Below are 16,134 nucleotides of genomic sequence, written 5' to 3'. Positions count from 1 at the left end.
CTGACCCAGCCAAGGCTCGAACCAGTGACCTTCTTGCTGTGAGGCACTACCTACTGCTCCACCGCATTGCCCCCTTCATCTGACAAAACTTTTCTTTTTCACTAGCTTTTAAGACATCACATTCTGGTTACATAATATTAAATATTTAGCTTTTATTCATATTTAGATTCAATTTAAGATATTTACTTAATTATTGAACAATTCTACGTTTTATTTTACAATAAAAAACGTTTTGTAATGTCCAATTCTTAGTTGAAAAAAAATCTCTTGTGAGGATTTTTGCTTTGAGAAATTACATACAAATATCAACCTTGTCATGAACAAAAATGTTTTCATCGAAACCCTTTCTAGGGGCTTGTATTTTACAGTACTGTAAAAATACGCAAAAATGTTTCTGTCAATGTTTTTAACGTTTTTATTTTAATTTCATATAACGCATCCATAACTGGTTTTTCTTCATATTCACATTCAAAGATGTTAAATAAAATACATTATTTTCTTATTATTTTTATTATTTTTGTTGGGGTTTTGGATTAATTCATGAAAATTCTACAAAGTATTTTGTATACTGGCGACACAGTGGTCAGCACTGTTGCCTCACAGCAAGAAGGTCACTGGTTTGAGTCCTGGCTGGATCAGGTGGCATTTCTGTGTGGAGTTTGCATGTTCTTTCTGGGTTTGCGTGGGTGTCCTCTGGGTGCTCCATTTTCCCCCACAGTACAAAGACATGCGCTATAGATGAATAAAATAAAATGGTCATAGTGTACGAGCGTGAATGCGAGAGTGTATGGGTGTTCAGGTCCTTAGCCAGGGGGGTTCAGCTGGTTTAGAAGACCCACCCACCATACATGAACTCACTTGTCCTATTTTGACTGCCATGCCATCATAAGTAGTAAAAATAACTAATCGAAAAAAGGTTTTAAGACCAGCGGAATCCTCTGTTGGCTGTTGCTAATCAGTTTTGATCAATGCTAACACAGATTTTTCATGAGTCCAACATCCAGCTGTGCAAGAAAAAAAATGAAACGGTCATTTTTCATTACTGTATTGTTTTTAAATACAAAAAACATTTTACAGGTAACTTTTATTCTAAATATTGGACCGTATTCCTGAAACAAAAAACTGAGCTATTATCAGGTGTGAAGCCCCAAAAGTGAACCATATTAATATTAATTTGAACCCTAATTTGGCTGGTGCTGTTATCCATGAGTTTCCAAATGCACTTTTTTTTTTACAAGAGAGGCTATAGTTAGAAAGATTATGAGGCTCTAAAATATTATTATGGTTATTATTATGATTATTATTATGTTTATAAGTATTTTTTTATTCAAATGGCCAAATTCTAACTGAGGACAGCTGAATGTGCTTTTGGTTTGTTTATTTGCCTAATAAATGACGATAGGCCACAGTTTTTTAATTTAAGACCTTAACAGCTTCCTATTTTTTTCTAATGATATATTATGTAAAAAATATGTGTTTTAAAATCAAGCATTTTGTCATTTTTTCTTTATTCTAAATCTTTAGGAAATATTTTTGGTCCATCAAAAATTGTGGTTATGATGACCATATGACAAGCTAATCCAGCTAAAAATAGTGCTTAAAATGTCACAAAGGCAGCATTTAAATCTTATAATTAAATAGAAATTGAGTTGAATCACTGTAAAAAGGTTTACTTTTTGAGAAAAAAAGAACCAGCCCTTACAGCAGGCTGGCTACGGGCCTGGTGTTTCCCTGTACTGGGCTGCAGCTGGAGGGGTATCCGCTGTGTAAAACACATGCTGAATAAGTTGGCAGTTCATTCGGCTGTGGCAACCCCTGATGAATAACGAGACTAAGCCGAAGGAAAATTGATGAATGAATGTTGTATACTGTAAACTCATACTTTTTTTGGTAACATTCCTGACACATTTATTTCCTTCATTTAAAAACATAAAACATGTTTAAAGATTGATATTTTTCTGATCACTTACCTCTATGTTTAATAGTTTTAGAAAATATAAACTGTTGTTTTAATAACGTATTACCATATATACAGTCTCTGTCAAATTAAATTTCATGTTTTTCTGGGAAATATCACATCCATAACACTGGAGTTGCTCTTTTCTCTTTGTCTATTTATTTAGCCATCAATTTTAGTTTTTGCTGTCATTTCCAAAGAGCTTAAAACATGTTTAATAAAATGATCCAGTCATAAATCAGAATATGTCACTAAAAATAGCTTTTTTATTTAATTGAGATGGTGCCAGTATAAATGTTGGCATGTAAGTACAAATCTGAACCGCTTGAGCAACCTGGGCCAGCGCGAAAAAGCTTATTATTGAGCCCTGCTGTGGGTGTTGGAAGTCTACAGAGAGTTGACTCAGGCGTGCGGAGTTATTTATTTCATTAAGTTGCCCGTTCGTTAATTATTTGGTCGACCTTGTCATCTCTCCCTGTTTAGATACAGCCCCATGTAGCAGCAGTGGCAGCGCTGAGAGAGAGAGACAGAGAGAGAGGGAGTCCCAGGTGGGCTTCTGAATTCCCAGAGCAGAGTGATGGAGTTGCCCCAGACTCATAGCCTCAGAGCTGGGCTACACTCATCAGGAGCTCCTGTGATGGTGACACGCAAGATGGTGAGTGAGCCTGTTACTATAGCAACCCCAGGCTCTACATTTCACCCAGTGTGGGAGAGAGACTGATGGAAGGAGAGCATTGAAGAGAAGCTGCCATGAGCTACAGAATAGGGGCTTTCAGGAGGGTCTGGAGAGTGATGCGCTGCTGTTAATGGGAGAACATCCTGGGGTGGGCATTTGGAGATGTTCTGTGTGGGCAACTGAAGATTATGCGAGAGGAAAGCAAATTATAAAAGTTGCTTTGAAAATGACCAAATCTAAAATCTAGTGAAATGATGGCTGTTATACTTTCATTTACTTTTATTTAAGAAGTCAACCAGATTTGTATGTCTAGATGTAACTGGTGGCTAGCTCTCTGCAACTCTCACATGGTTACCCACTGAAGCTAAGCAGGGCTGTGCCTGATCAGTACCTGAATGGTAGACCACGTGGGAAAACTACTGGCGGAAGTGGTGTTAGTGAGACCAGCAGGGGGCGCTCAACCTGCAGTCTGTGTGGGTTCTAATGCCCCAGTATAATGATGAGGACTCTGTACTGCTCAGTGAGTGCCGTCTTTTGGATGAGATGTTAAACTGAGGTCCTGACTCTCTGTGGTCGTTAAAAATCCCAGGATGTCCTTTGAAAAAGAGTAGAGGTTTAATCCTGGCATGCTGGACAAATTTGCCCACTGACCTCTGTCCATCATGGCCTCCTCAATGGTGTGCGATCTGGCGCAATATGGCTGCCATTGCATCATCCAGGTGGATGCTGCACACTTGTGGAGGATGAAGAGATTCCCACCAAAAATGTGCAAAGTGCTTGAGTGTCCAGAAAAGTGCTGTATTAATGCAAGGAATTGTTATTAATTATTAACTAGACATAAAAAGCATGTGCTAAAAGAAGTGTGAGGGTTTATTAGTCCAATGCCACTTTTCTTTGAAATTTGTGTAACAAAGGCCACCTTTAAAGTGCTCAGATGCTAGAAGCCTTACATAAGGATGCCATGGTCTTTAGCCTCCTTGGTAGAGCAACCGAGTCTGATGCGGAAGGTAGCCAATTCAATCCCACCTCAGAGTGAGTTGGGTAGTATAGTACCAGGGGGTTTACATTGGTGCCGTGACCTGAATGGGAGTGAGGTTTAGGGGGGTGAGTGTAGCAGAGGCCAGCTAGTGAATTGCTGAGCAAGTAAACCTCACTCCTCTGACCTGTAAAGATGCTATAGCGACAGACGCTAGTGCACATGGTCTTTAGCCTCCTCGTTAGAGTAACCAATTGCCATGTGGAAGGTTGCCGGTTCAATCCCAGCTCAGAGCGGGCGGTATAGGACCAGGGTTACACTTGTATCCATAGATGTTCTGTATATCAATTCAATTACCACTTATTTGTAAAATAAATAAGAAATTTAAAATGTGTAGTGGTTGATTTGTTGTAGAGTTGCATCATAAGTTAATCAAATCACACCGGTGGTAGGAAATATTCAGATGAGTATCAAGCAATTTTGTAGTTACATTGTAGCTGTAGAATTTCAAGCTTATTGAACATCTTTATTTTATTAAACTGACTTCCCAAGTCTCCTGCATATTCATAGGGGTGAATACCAGATGCCCGCCAATAAGATATATCCCAGAAATGGCAGCGACCACCCCCTTTCATCTTCTTATGACTGCCCCTGCTCTTCATCTTCCAATGACCCCACACCCCCCTCCCATTCTTTATCTTTGTATGACTTGAGTCGGCCCCCTCCTGCTTTAAAGTAGTCCTTCCCGTGGTACTACTTAGGGCAGGCTGGGAAGTGTGTTATTGAAAATTGTTAGTTTGTTAAAAAATAGATATTTTTATTTGAAAATAATGCAACTTTGTAACCTCTCATTTAATGAGATTATTTTCCATGCATTCATTGCTAATTTTTTTATTGATAATTAATTTAAATAATGAAGGCTCCTGGGAAAAATGTTGGCAGAGTGAGTAAAAATATTACAGCTCTAAATACCTACTGCCCTGTTGAAACAGTTTTTTATGGTTGTGCCCTAGTAGGGCTGTCCAATAAAATCGGTATCGGTATTTATTGACTGAACACCATTGTTAATATTGATAAATAAAAAGGTCAGTATGAAGCACAATAGTTATATTAAAATGTGGCTCCTTAGCATGCACCTTTGAAGCAATGCCAATAAGCTTAGGGTGTTGGGTTTGTCATTTTTAATGGAGCCGGCGCACACATGACACTCAGCCATTTTCCAGGTACACCTAGTTAAAAAAACATAAGAACTTTTTCAAATGCTGCGAGCACACTGCGATTCATGTAAGTAGAACTGACCAATCTGCTTTACATTTTGAACAGAATGTACACATTTTACTAATGGCAGACTAATTACCTCAAACACAGCTCATCCAAACACTGCAGCGCTTTTTACTTTTCTCCATAAACTTGCATCAGTGCTGCAGCAATGGGTTGTCCATTTGTCATCCTCTGAGACAACGTTTGATGATTATCTAGTTACGAGAGACGCCATAGAAAATGGTGAAAGAAGCCACACACTCACCACTTTAGGTCAGAATAACAACACGCGCATAAATAAGTGCCGTATAGCAGCAGTGAGGAGTTTGTAAATTAAAAATAATGTAAGGATTTCGCCAGAGAGGCTTTTTGATTTCTTTTCTTGTGCATCCCAGCCACTAGCTCCCCATCTTAAAGTTTATTTTGCATAGGGGGTAATGTAGTCAATCAACTTCACAATTTGTAATATTGCAGTATGTATTTGAATAATGATGGCTGGTTCCTTTACCTAAAAGCTCAGATTTGACTATCTTAATTTGTGTTGTTGAAAGGGTTTGAGGTTTACTGTATCATTATTATTGACACCTTACAGATGCTGATCTACCTTTACCAACGTTCACACTTTGTAACATTTTATTTATCAAGTTTAAGAGTCTCTTTAACACTCATGTTTGTTTTATTATAAGGAGATCAGACGTTTTGTTTAAATGTTTTTGACTAATTAAACCTTTTTGCTTTAGGAATGTTGGTAAATTATAATAAAATGTTTTTTTTAAATCCTAATATTCCCAAATGTATTGTTACAAAATATTCAATAATTACTAATATCGAATGATATAAAACATGATATCGTGATTTTTTTTTTTTTTTTTGCAATATCACCCAACCCTATGCCCTAGGTAAGGCTTTACATTGAAAATGTGGAAAACTGGTTTAAATCCCCTTTTTCTGTGGTATTTTACCTAATTAGGAACTTGATACTTTTGAACTATGTTTAGTCTGTTTTCAGACAACAACTTGGACTTAATCTTGCAGCTTAGACTGACTCCCCATTATACAGTGCTGACTGTTGACACTCAAATAGCCAATAATCAATTGGGAAAAATGTACAAGCTAAAGCTAAAAGTGTAATTTAATTGATTTTCTATGGGGTGGTAAATCAGCCTGTCTGTAGCCTCGCCCCTGAAGTGATGGAGAGAGAGAGAGAGAGAGAGCTGAATGAGGGAGGAGGTGGACAGAGAAGAGAATGGACAGAGATGAATATGTCCACCTACAGAACAGTGAAACAAGCCGACAGGTTCACATGAGGGAGGAGACCTCCAAAGAAAGCACTGCAGCATTGGCTGTCAGATAAACGCAGCTTTTCTTCTGCTCTCCTCTGTTCATGTCCATCTCTCCATACCTCCCTCCCTGCTGCTTTACTCGCCCGCTTTGATTCTGATGGCACTGCGCTGAGAGAGACATGGTGTCTGTCTCCACGGTGACAGGTATCCATGGAGACATCCATCAGTCAGTATGTGTCAGCGTTTCCATGGGGAAGTGGATCTGGGGGTGTTTGTCAGCGAGTTTTGTGCCGCACTCTTATCATGTTTGTCATAGATGGTGTTTATCTGTGTATGTATTAGTCATGGTGTCACTCAGAGAGTGGGGTGCAGCCTTATGGCCTTCTCAGAACGCCACCAAAGTGTGTTTGAAACAATAGACCCTATTCAAAAGAAGTGATGACACAAAAGTTGAAACCTTGAAAGTTTTAAGATTTAGATATATATATATATATTTTTTAATACAATTACATAAAAAGTGGTTAACACTTATGTCAGGTGTTTCTAATGCAGTGGCTATGGATGGGACAGTAAATTTTATATTGTTCTCTGTTCTGGCTGCCATTATAAATCTCACTCTTTTTTAAAAGTTGTGAAAATTCAGTTCAATTCATGTTTATTTCTATAGTGCTTTCACAATGTGTATTGTGTCAAAGCAACTTAACATAGCAGTTCTAGTAAACTGAAACTGTGTCAGTCCAGTTTTCAGAGTTGAGGTTCAGTTTAGTTCAGTTCAGTGTGGTTTAATTTTCACTGCTGAAAGTCCAAACACTGAAGAGCAAATCAATCGATGTGCAGCTTCACATGTCCCAAACCAAGCAAGTCAGCAGTGACAGTGGCAAGGAACAAACTTCACCAATTTGAATTTAAATTTTAACAAATAATAGTGTGGACTTTTTCTTTTTTATTTCAGCAAATTGGAATGCATTTTGTTATTATTATTTGTGGTACTCATTCACTGCTCTTTAAGTTTACCCAACTATGTTGATTCTGCTGCTTATAAACCCTTACACTCGAAAAGGAGATATCTTTAAACCACTTTCTACTGTATACCAGTTTAATGTGCAGTTATGAATACACTATATGTGAATTGCCCATGTCAAATATACATTTAAAATATTACAGTTTTTCTCAGTGACTTTGGTGCATTTCTCACTACACTATTTACATTTGCACAAGAGTTAATGCATTTCTCAAAACACTTAGTCATTTGTGCACATCATACTAGCAGTTTCTCATTTCTTCCAACACATTGCAAATGCTTTTGGACATGCATCAACTGCTTTCATACAACTCTTTGCTGTTTTATAACATTAACATTTGCTTATGTCATGTCAGTCAAAATGAAAATTACATACAAAAATGTTGACCTAGTTGTCAAAATATGTCAAAAAAGTTTTATAAAACAATTAAAATCTTTTTTCCCTGAAAATGTCTTTTAAATTGAACAACTTCATGAATGATTCACAGACCTAGGTATGTTGGTTCAGTTCCAATATGTACTGCAATATTGTTTACAGTTGTGCACAGCTCTACCCAAAGGAAGTTTCTTCGTTGTAAATAAGGGTGTGTTTATTCTTTTGCACAATGCTTTGAATAAATTAGAATTGCAAAAAAGCATATGCAGTAAACATGTGAAACATACATATTCAGTGTCTTGTACTCAGATGCCTCACTAAATTCAGTGATGTCTAACTTAACTGTAGTTTTCAAATGGCTGTGCAAACAGTATATAGTGCTGTCTTGAGCATTTTCAGAAAGTGTCACCAAAATCTGATTTTATTGCATTGGAAAAAGTTTACAGAGTAAAGTTTCATAAAACATGACAGCCATTTGACTATCCTGTTCATAAACATTGGTGTCAGGACTTTTTATCTTAATGACACTGACACTTTCATTGACATCAATGCTTGCTTTTGAGAAATGAGCTCTCCATTTTGAGCAAGTGACACCCTTTTGCAGGTTATTATCTAGGTTTTGCAGTTTGTGCTAATTGTTTTGAGAAATGCATTAACTGTTGTGAAAATGTAAATATTGTAGTGAGAAATGCACTAAAGCGACCGAGAAAAACTGTAACTGATGTTTATTGTAGCGGTTAAAATAGAGTAAATCAGTTTTGCATTTAGAACATTGCTCTGCCTGTAAGTGGTGACAAGTAACTATTAAAAAATTGGATTTGCTATTGTTTTAGGCCAAAACCAAATCTGGCTCTTTTCAATCACACAAGGGCATGAGCTGAACATATGAAAAACCACATGTGCTTGATAGACACCAAGGTTTCAATCAAAAATCAAAACAGTACAAATAATACCAGTAAATGGGGAAAAATCGGCTATCTTTGAAATGCCTCTCGGCAGTTACTCTGTCTGAATAGGAAAACATCACATTCTCCAAAACTGTTTGCCAAGCTTATAGTTAAATGTCATATTAGGAATCAATAATACAATTAAACAAGAAGTTAAGTGTGGTTTAATTCGACTCGCATTCAGGGACTTTTGCACTCAATGAGGTTTCAGGTGAGTCATGCCAATATCAAAACATGATGTGTACAGACACTGTTGATCACCGATTGCTCCAAGAGAATCATCACTACTAGCATCATCGGATTCACGGAGTGAGACACCCATCCTGCTACATTTAAAAAGTCGGCAGGTGCCTTTGCTTAAGAACCCCATTGCATTGGTAGCATCCATTCGTTCTGTGTTGTGACTTGGTTTGGGTCATACTTTCGTTTATATCACTTTTATAATGATTAGAACAACTGTGACATGCAGGCATTAAATATTTTTTTCAAGGGTATCATTCAAATTTGCTGATCCATCCAGAAATGCAAAAGAACAGACTGCAGCAAATAATTGTCAAGCAGTTGTAACGTACAGTCCGGAGGTAAAATTCTGTATTGATTCCTAAAAGGGGTCTGGGTTCTGTTTCTGCGTGACTTTATGAATCCTGGCGTCAGCAAGTCTGTCACTCTTGGCCTACTCACACTATGCTATCCGAATCGTGCCCAGGCCTGTTTCCCGGATCGTTTGAGAAGTGTGAGTGCTCCGAATCAGGCTCAGGCACGGTTCACTTGGCCGGCCCTGGCCCTGGCCCGGTTGGAAGAGGTGTGCCAAAGTGCGGTACACTTGTAGCCCGAAACTGAAGACGAGACGTGACTTTACGTGACTGTTTGATATGGATTTATTAATCATTCTTACTGTTTAATGAAAGCAAACGGTCGTAGATTATTAAAGACGCAAAGCCCTCACTGCACGACAACTGCATCTTTAGCAAACCTCATAATTCCTGCAGCACGAGGACTTTATGATTGTTTATGAGCGTCAAAGTTGCTGATCTGCTTGGTGAAAATATTTGACTGTGTCACTGCATCCCAAACGACTAAAAATATATAACTAAAGAAATCTTCACTCCACAGCGCTTCTTAGGGCGTACTCACACCATGTACAGTTGCCTTAAACCGGGCCAAAGCACGCTTGTCCCCACTCCTGTCTCCCCCGATGGCCAGCACTCATTTTCAGGCCTGGGCATGCTTACCTCATCGATGATAATGATGTGTTATATAACTTGTATTAATAACTTGTTATTATTAATCATTATCAATCATTAACTGAACTAATTTCACTATACAGTTTTCTTCCATGATTTGATTTGTTGTCTAGTTATAATTGCATGAGAATCATAATCTTTTTTTGTGAATTATCAAATTGTGTTTCGCAATTTGTTGTAAGTAATGTGTACACCCAAAGCGGTTTACAATCATGAGGGGGTGTCTCCACACCACCCCCAGTGTGCAGCAACCACTCGGATGATGCAACGGTAGCCACAGGACAACACCGCTAGTGCACTTACCACACACCAGCTATAGGTGGAGTGGAGAGACAGTGATACAGCCTGTTCTGTGGATGGGGATGATTGGGAGGTCATGATGGGTAATTATGGGAATTTGGCCAGGACACCAGGTTTACACCCTTACACCTTATGAGTAGTGCCATGGGTTTTTAAAGACCACAGAGTGTCAAGACCTCAGTTTAACATTTCATCCGAAAGACAGCGCTCACTGACAGTTTGGTTTCTCCTTCAATTTACTAGGAGCCACAGTATGGTGTCTCCTTCTCTTTACACAGGCAGCAGGTTGAGAACTCCCTGCTGGCCTCACTAACACCACTTCCAACAGCAACCTTGCTTTCCATGTGGTCTCTCATCCAGGTGCTGACCAGGCTCAGCCCTGCTTAGCTTCAGTGAGTAAAGTCTGATACTGCATCGAGTAATCGTTGTGACTCATGGCACCTGCCTTGCGCTAGCCGTGCATTTATATTTCGGCATGCTGTTTGTGTTGCTCTGCAATAACACTTCTGAAACGCTAGCTGGCAGTAGGTTTCTGTTTCTCTGTGTCGAGTTTCTTCGAGGGTGTTTTGTTTTTTCTGAATGCTTGACACAAGCAAGTTTCTTGACGCAGAAGTATAAATCAGCCCTAACCGGTCTTGAGCTGCAGGATGATATGGCTGTGCTTTTATCTCAAATTTATTTAATTTATCTAGCTCTAGACTGATTTTCATTATATAAACAAAAGTCATTATTCAAGAGTCATTCTTTAAAATATGTGTTCCACTCATGAACAAGAAGTCATGTTTAAAACAACATGAGCATGAATAATTAATGACAGAATAATCATGTTTAGTTGATTTACCCCTTTAAACTCATGCAAATACACTCGCCAACATGTTTATAGAGAAAACACATCTAAAAGGAGCTTTTATTTCACTATAGAACACATCCACACACCCCGCTGGCAGTCTGTATGGACCTAGCCTGCAGAGTGAATGAGAGAGGGGATCAAATGTGCTGAAGTAAGTTTTTGTGGAAGGCCCTGGAAACACGGATCACGGAGATGAGCTGGCAAGGCTGCGACTGCACTGCCACTGCAACAGTGTGATAGTTTACATGCTTCTGTAAATGGCTGAGAGACACTCTGATTAATGGCTGCTGCTCTGTTCCCCTCCCAGCCAAACAGGAATCAAGTGTATCAACACTTTTAGCACTGCAAAGTGCCAATTAATTGTTTGCCAGAAGCACGTGTATATATGTCTCACAACCTAGGGGTGTTTCGCTTCACAAAAGCTCTTTTATTGCAGAGATAGTCAAGCGGGGAAGAAGAAAAAACATTGGCTGCACACCCCGGCAACAGCAAAGATTAAAATAGAAAAATGAAAGTTCTCCAAATTAAAAAGCCTTGAGCGTTAAAGGTTGTTTAGCCCCTATATGGACATTTCTTTTCAGATGTAGTTTTCTTTCCATAAACAAATGCAATTCATTGTCATTGTTACCCTCTTGAATGGCCTTGTGGTATTTATTATTGTTTGGATTATACATATTTTGTTGCATCCACATTTTTGGGTCATTGTGAACTAGCCTTAAGGGAAAACTGTGAGTCAGAAATTTCCAATAGAAGTCTAGAGGATGTTCAATCATCCACTATAGTGAGACAGTTTGTTCTTTAGAAAAGAAAGTGACAACCCGAGGCAGATCAGGCTGAAGGACTGTTTTGAGTTTGGTGACTGCAGCTGCGAAGTTCCTTTTACAAGTTTTGTTCAGATTTGTCATCCGAGGAATGGGGAAGATTGGCTTCCAGCTCACCTGTGTCATCCAGTGACAGGCATATTTAGAGCAGGAATCATTTGATGACGTTAAAAGGCTCTATTTAGGGATCAGTCGGTATGATTTAGTTGTTGTTGTTTTTTTTGGAGTAGAAGAATCTCATGCTCACCAGTTATTTTAATAAAAGTAGTGAATTTAATTTGTTTGCAGTTTAAAATAACCGTTTTGTATGTTAACATTTTTATTCCTGTGTTGGCAAAGTTGAATTTAAGTACTATTGCTCTAATTTTGAGTGACATGGTGGCTCGCAGCAAGAAGGTCACTGGTTCGAGTCCCATCTGGGTCAGTTGGCATTTCTGTGTGGAGTTTGCATGTTCTCCCCGTGTTCCCATGGGTTTCCTCTGGGTGCTCTGGTTTCCCCCACAGTGCAAAGACATGCGCTATAGGAAAATTAAATAAACTAAATTGGTCATAGTGTATGTGTGTGAATGTGCATGGATGTTTCCCAGTACTGGGTTGCAGCTGAAAGGGCATCGGCTGTGTAAAACATATGCTGGATAAGTTGGCAGTTCATTCTGCTCTGGTGACCCCTGATGAATAAAGGGACTAAGCCGAAGTAAAATGAATAAGTGAATGAATGAACAGTTGCTTAATTTTTTTGTTGAAATCTTGATGCTTTATATCAGTAATTGGTTTTATAGATCCCGTTAAGTGCTTCAAAATGTGCATTTGTTATTCAGTGTTTGATGAAATCTCAAATTAAACATGAAGATAGACCTTCTCCCCTAAAAAAAAAAACTGCCTATAGATTTCATTTTTATCACAGCTTTGCCACTGAGAGGGGTTGAGATCAAACATATCAAATGAAAAGCAAATGAGAAGCTTCTTGAAGGGGCAAGACATGTCAGATACTAGAAATCATTTGAAAATAATTTGGTCAGAAAATTTAATGAGGAACTAAAGTATGAGATGAAGTCAAAAAAGAAAATTGTTCATACATTAGAAATAATAATAGATAGCTTATAGATATCCTTAAGGCTGACATGCTGATGCTTGCGTCTAAAGTGCTTGATTTTAATTTCACAGGGACTTTTATGAATGTAATGGTGTTTAAAAAAAGCACTTTCTTTTACAATATTATACCTGACAAAAGTATTGTCACTGATCCCAGTTGTAAGAGCAACAAATAATAACTTGACTTCTATAGTTGATCATTTGGAAAAGTGACAGAAGGTAGATATTTCAGATAAATCATGTTAAACTGCATCCCAATCATCACAAATACTGAAAAAGACTGGAACCCGCATGAACCCAAGATTCTAACAGAAATCAGTCAAGTTTGGTGAAGGAAAACTTATGGTTTGGGGTTACATTCAGTTTGGGGGCATGTGAGAGATCTTCAGAGTGGATGGCAACATCAACAGCCTGAGGTATCAAGAGCTTTGTGCAGCCCATTACATTACAAACCACAGGAGAGGGCAAATTCTTCAGCAGGATAGCACTCCTTCTCATACAGTACTTCAGCTTCCACATCAACATTTCTGAAAGCAAAGAAGGTCAAGGTGCTCCAGGATTGGCCAGCCCAGTCCTCAGACATGAACATAATTGAGCATGTCTGGGGTAAGATGAAGGAGGAGGTGTTGAAGATGAATCCAAAGTATCTTGATGAACTCTGGGAATCCTGCAAAAATGCTTTCTTTGCCATTCCAGATGACTTTATTAATGAGTTTTTTGAGTCATTGCAGAGATGTATGGATGCAGTCCTCCAAGCTTGTAGGAGTCATACACAATATAAATTCTTTTTCTACTGCAGCATGACTTTTTATTCTATTCTGGACATTGTTTCTGTTAAGTGACAAGACTTTTGTCTAAGCAAAAACCTTACTGTCATAATTAAATATTTAAAAATCAAGGCATGATCATATTTTATTTTGGTAAAATAGTGTAATCTAGAGGCCTTTGCCTTTCATATAAGCCACTTCTGATACCAAAGAAGTCAAGTTATTATTTGTTGTTCCTAAAACTTGGATAGGCGATAAGACTTTTGTCAGGTAGTATTTGTTATTCAAAGACTGATCACACTGCTTTGATATACGTTAAAAAAAAGCTTAATTAACAGACAAAACAATAGTGACCACATGATAAACGGTTTTTTCACGTTTGTGTGGTGTGACATTACTCTCAGATTTATATAATTTAGTCAGCACATTGTTTCAATCTTTCTGTAAAGGCAGTTCAACTGTGCTTTGTTTGTAATGAGGGCACACAGACCAAACTCTTGCTGATGTGGTCTGGAACTTCATGAAAATATTATGTTCACTCTTTGCTAATGTTGGAATCAGAATGCAAAGACTGTTTTTCTTGGCACAGCACAGCGTCGTCTTGTCTTCAGAGCCATCTTTATAATTTGGTTTCTGTGTAGACATGAGTCTGCCTCTCTTGTTATTTAAGCATGAATTGGTGGGCAGAGCCAAACAGGCTGTGATGTAGAAGCAGGACTTGATCTTCTGGAGAGGCGGAGTTTAGTTACACTGTTACATAATATAGTGGCACGTTCCACAACCTGTCATTTCAGCACATTGGCTCCAATATAAGTACAGACTAATGAGAAGGATTTGTTTAGCTGTACAATGACCTCATATCTCCAAAGATCAATGTTGATATTTTTTTCGTTCATGACATAAAATTTTTATTTATTTTAACAAAAATGACCCTGGAACACATAAAGGGTGGCACAATAACAAAGTGGTCAGCACTGTTGCCTCACAGAAGGTCACTGGTTCGAGTACCGGCTGGGCCAGGAGGCATTTGTGTGTGGAGTTCGCATGTTCTCTCCATGTTTGCATGGGTTTTCTGCTGGGTGGTCACAGTGGAATGAACTATCTATTACTCTGGCAAATGTTTTATGTAGCGGATGCCCTTCAAGCTGCAACCCAGCATTGGGAAACCACCCATATAGCGGATTTAGTTTACCTAATTTTTCTATCCCAGAGAGTTGCAATGTACCACTTGTTTTTGAACTGTGCAATAGCCAAAAAAAAAAACATCTTGTGGGGGAAATATATATTTTTTCCTTTATAGTATATATATATATCAAAAGTCAAATATAAAACTATATAAATATACATATATATATATATATATATATATATATATATATATATATATATATATATATATATATATATATATATATATATATATATATATATATAATTTTTGAATTAGTAAAAGGCATTGCTATTAGAGTACACTTAGAAATTATGATGCATTAATTTTTTTAACGCTTTGAATTGCATTATGGGACCTTGCTCTTTCTTCTAATGTTTACTGTTGAAAAGTAGCTTTTATTGACATTTATAATAGTTTGAATGGATATATTGTATGGATTGTTGTTGTAAATTCCAGTACAAAAAGCCTATTAATAAACTACCCAGTACACTGACTGCAAAAAAGACTTTTCTTACTTAGATTTTTTGGTCTTGATTCAAGTCCAAATATCTAAAATCTCTTATTTCAAGAAGCATTTTCTAAACAAGCAAAATATAATGTCTTGTTTTTAGAAATAATATGCCATTATTGAGTGAGTTTTTCCTTAAAACAAGCTAAAGCTTTTAAAGGGTAAGCAAAATAATCTTATTTTTCCTTTCGACATAAGATTATTTTGCTTACCCCATTGGCAAATTATGTTGCTTGTCTTAAGGAAAAACTCTATATATTGTTTATATTGTATATATATATAGTATATTGTTTTAAACTACTGAAATGTTAAAGTCATATTATTAAACTGTGGAGTTGAATTTTCAACATTCAAAAGCCCACAGGAATCAAGGTCCCAATGCAATTTATAACCATAAATAAACAGATAAAACCTGTAAATCACATAATAGGGAACCAGGTGGATTCAAAGATATTTTTATAGTTTAACTTAGACAACTTTAAGCCAATTTCTTAGTATTTTGAGTTTTTTTTTTAAAAACCCAGATTCTTGATTTTTAAATTGTTGTATCTCGGTCAAATATAACCATATCCCAACAAACCGTTCATCAATGGAAGTCTTGTTTATTCAGGTTACTTCGCTCATTTTTTCAGCTTAATCCCTTTATTCATCAGGGGTTTCCACAGCGGAATGTTATCCAGCATATGTTTTACAAAGCGGATGCCCTTCCAGCTAGGAAACATCCATGCACACTCATTGACACACATACACTACAGCCAATTGAGTTTATTCAATTCACCTGTTCTGCATGCATTTGGACTGGGGAAACTGGAGCCCCTGGAGGAAACCAACACGGGGAGAACATGCAAACTCCACACAAAAATGCCAACTGGCCTAGCCAGGACT

The 16,134-nt window shown here is 37.7% G+C and overlaps 1 protein-coding gene across 2 annotated transcripts in view; it reads left to right on the top strand.

Moving 5' to 3' along the window:
* Window positions 1–16,134, top strand: part of lrrc4ba (leucine rich repeat containing 4Ba) — a 63,369-nt gene that overhangs the window by 10,550 nt on the left and 36,685 nt on the right. The window contains exon 2 of one of the 2 annotated variants that reach the window (XM_021474042.3): window positions 2,441–2,612. The exons of the other annotated variant lie outside the window; for it this stretch is intronic. The gene's annotated coding sequence lies outside the window, so the exon portion shown is untranslated. The remainder of the gene's footprint in view (window positions 1–2,440; window positions 2,613–16,134) is intronic. 2 annotated transcript variants of the gene reach the window in all.

This window comes from Danio rerio, chromosome 3 (assembly GCF_049306965.1).
Source record: "Danio rerio strain Tuebingen ecotype United States chromosome 3, GRCz12tu, whole genome shotgun sequence".
In the NCBI taxonomy this organism is placed as follows: Eukaryota; Metazoa; Chordata; class Actinopteri; order Cypriniformes; family Danionidae; genus Danio; species Danio rerio.
This window is presented reverse-complemented; position numbering and strand designations above follow the sequence as displayed.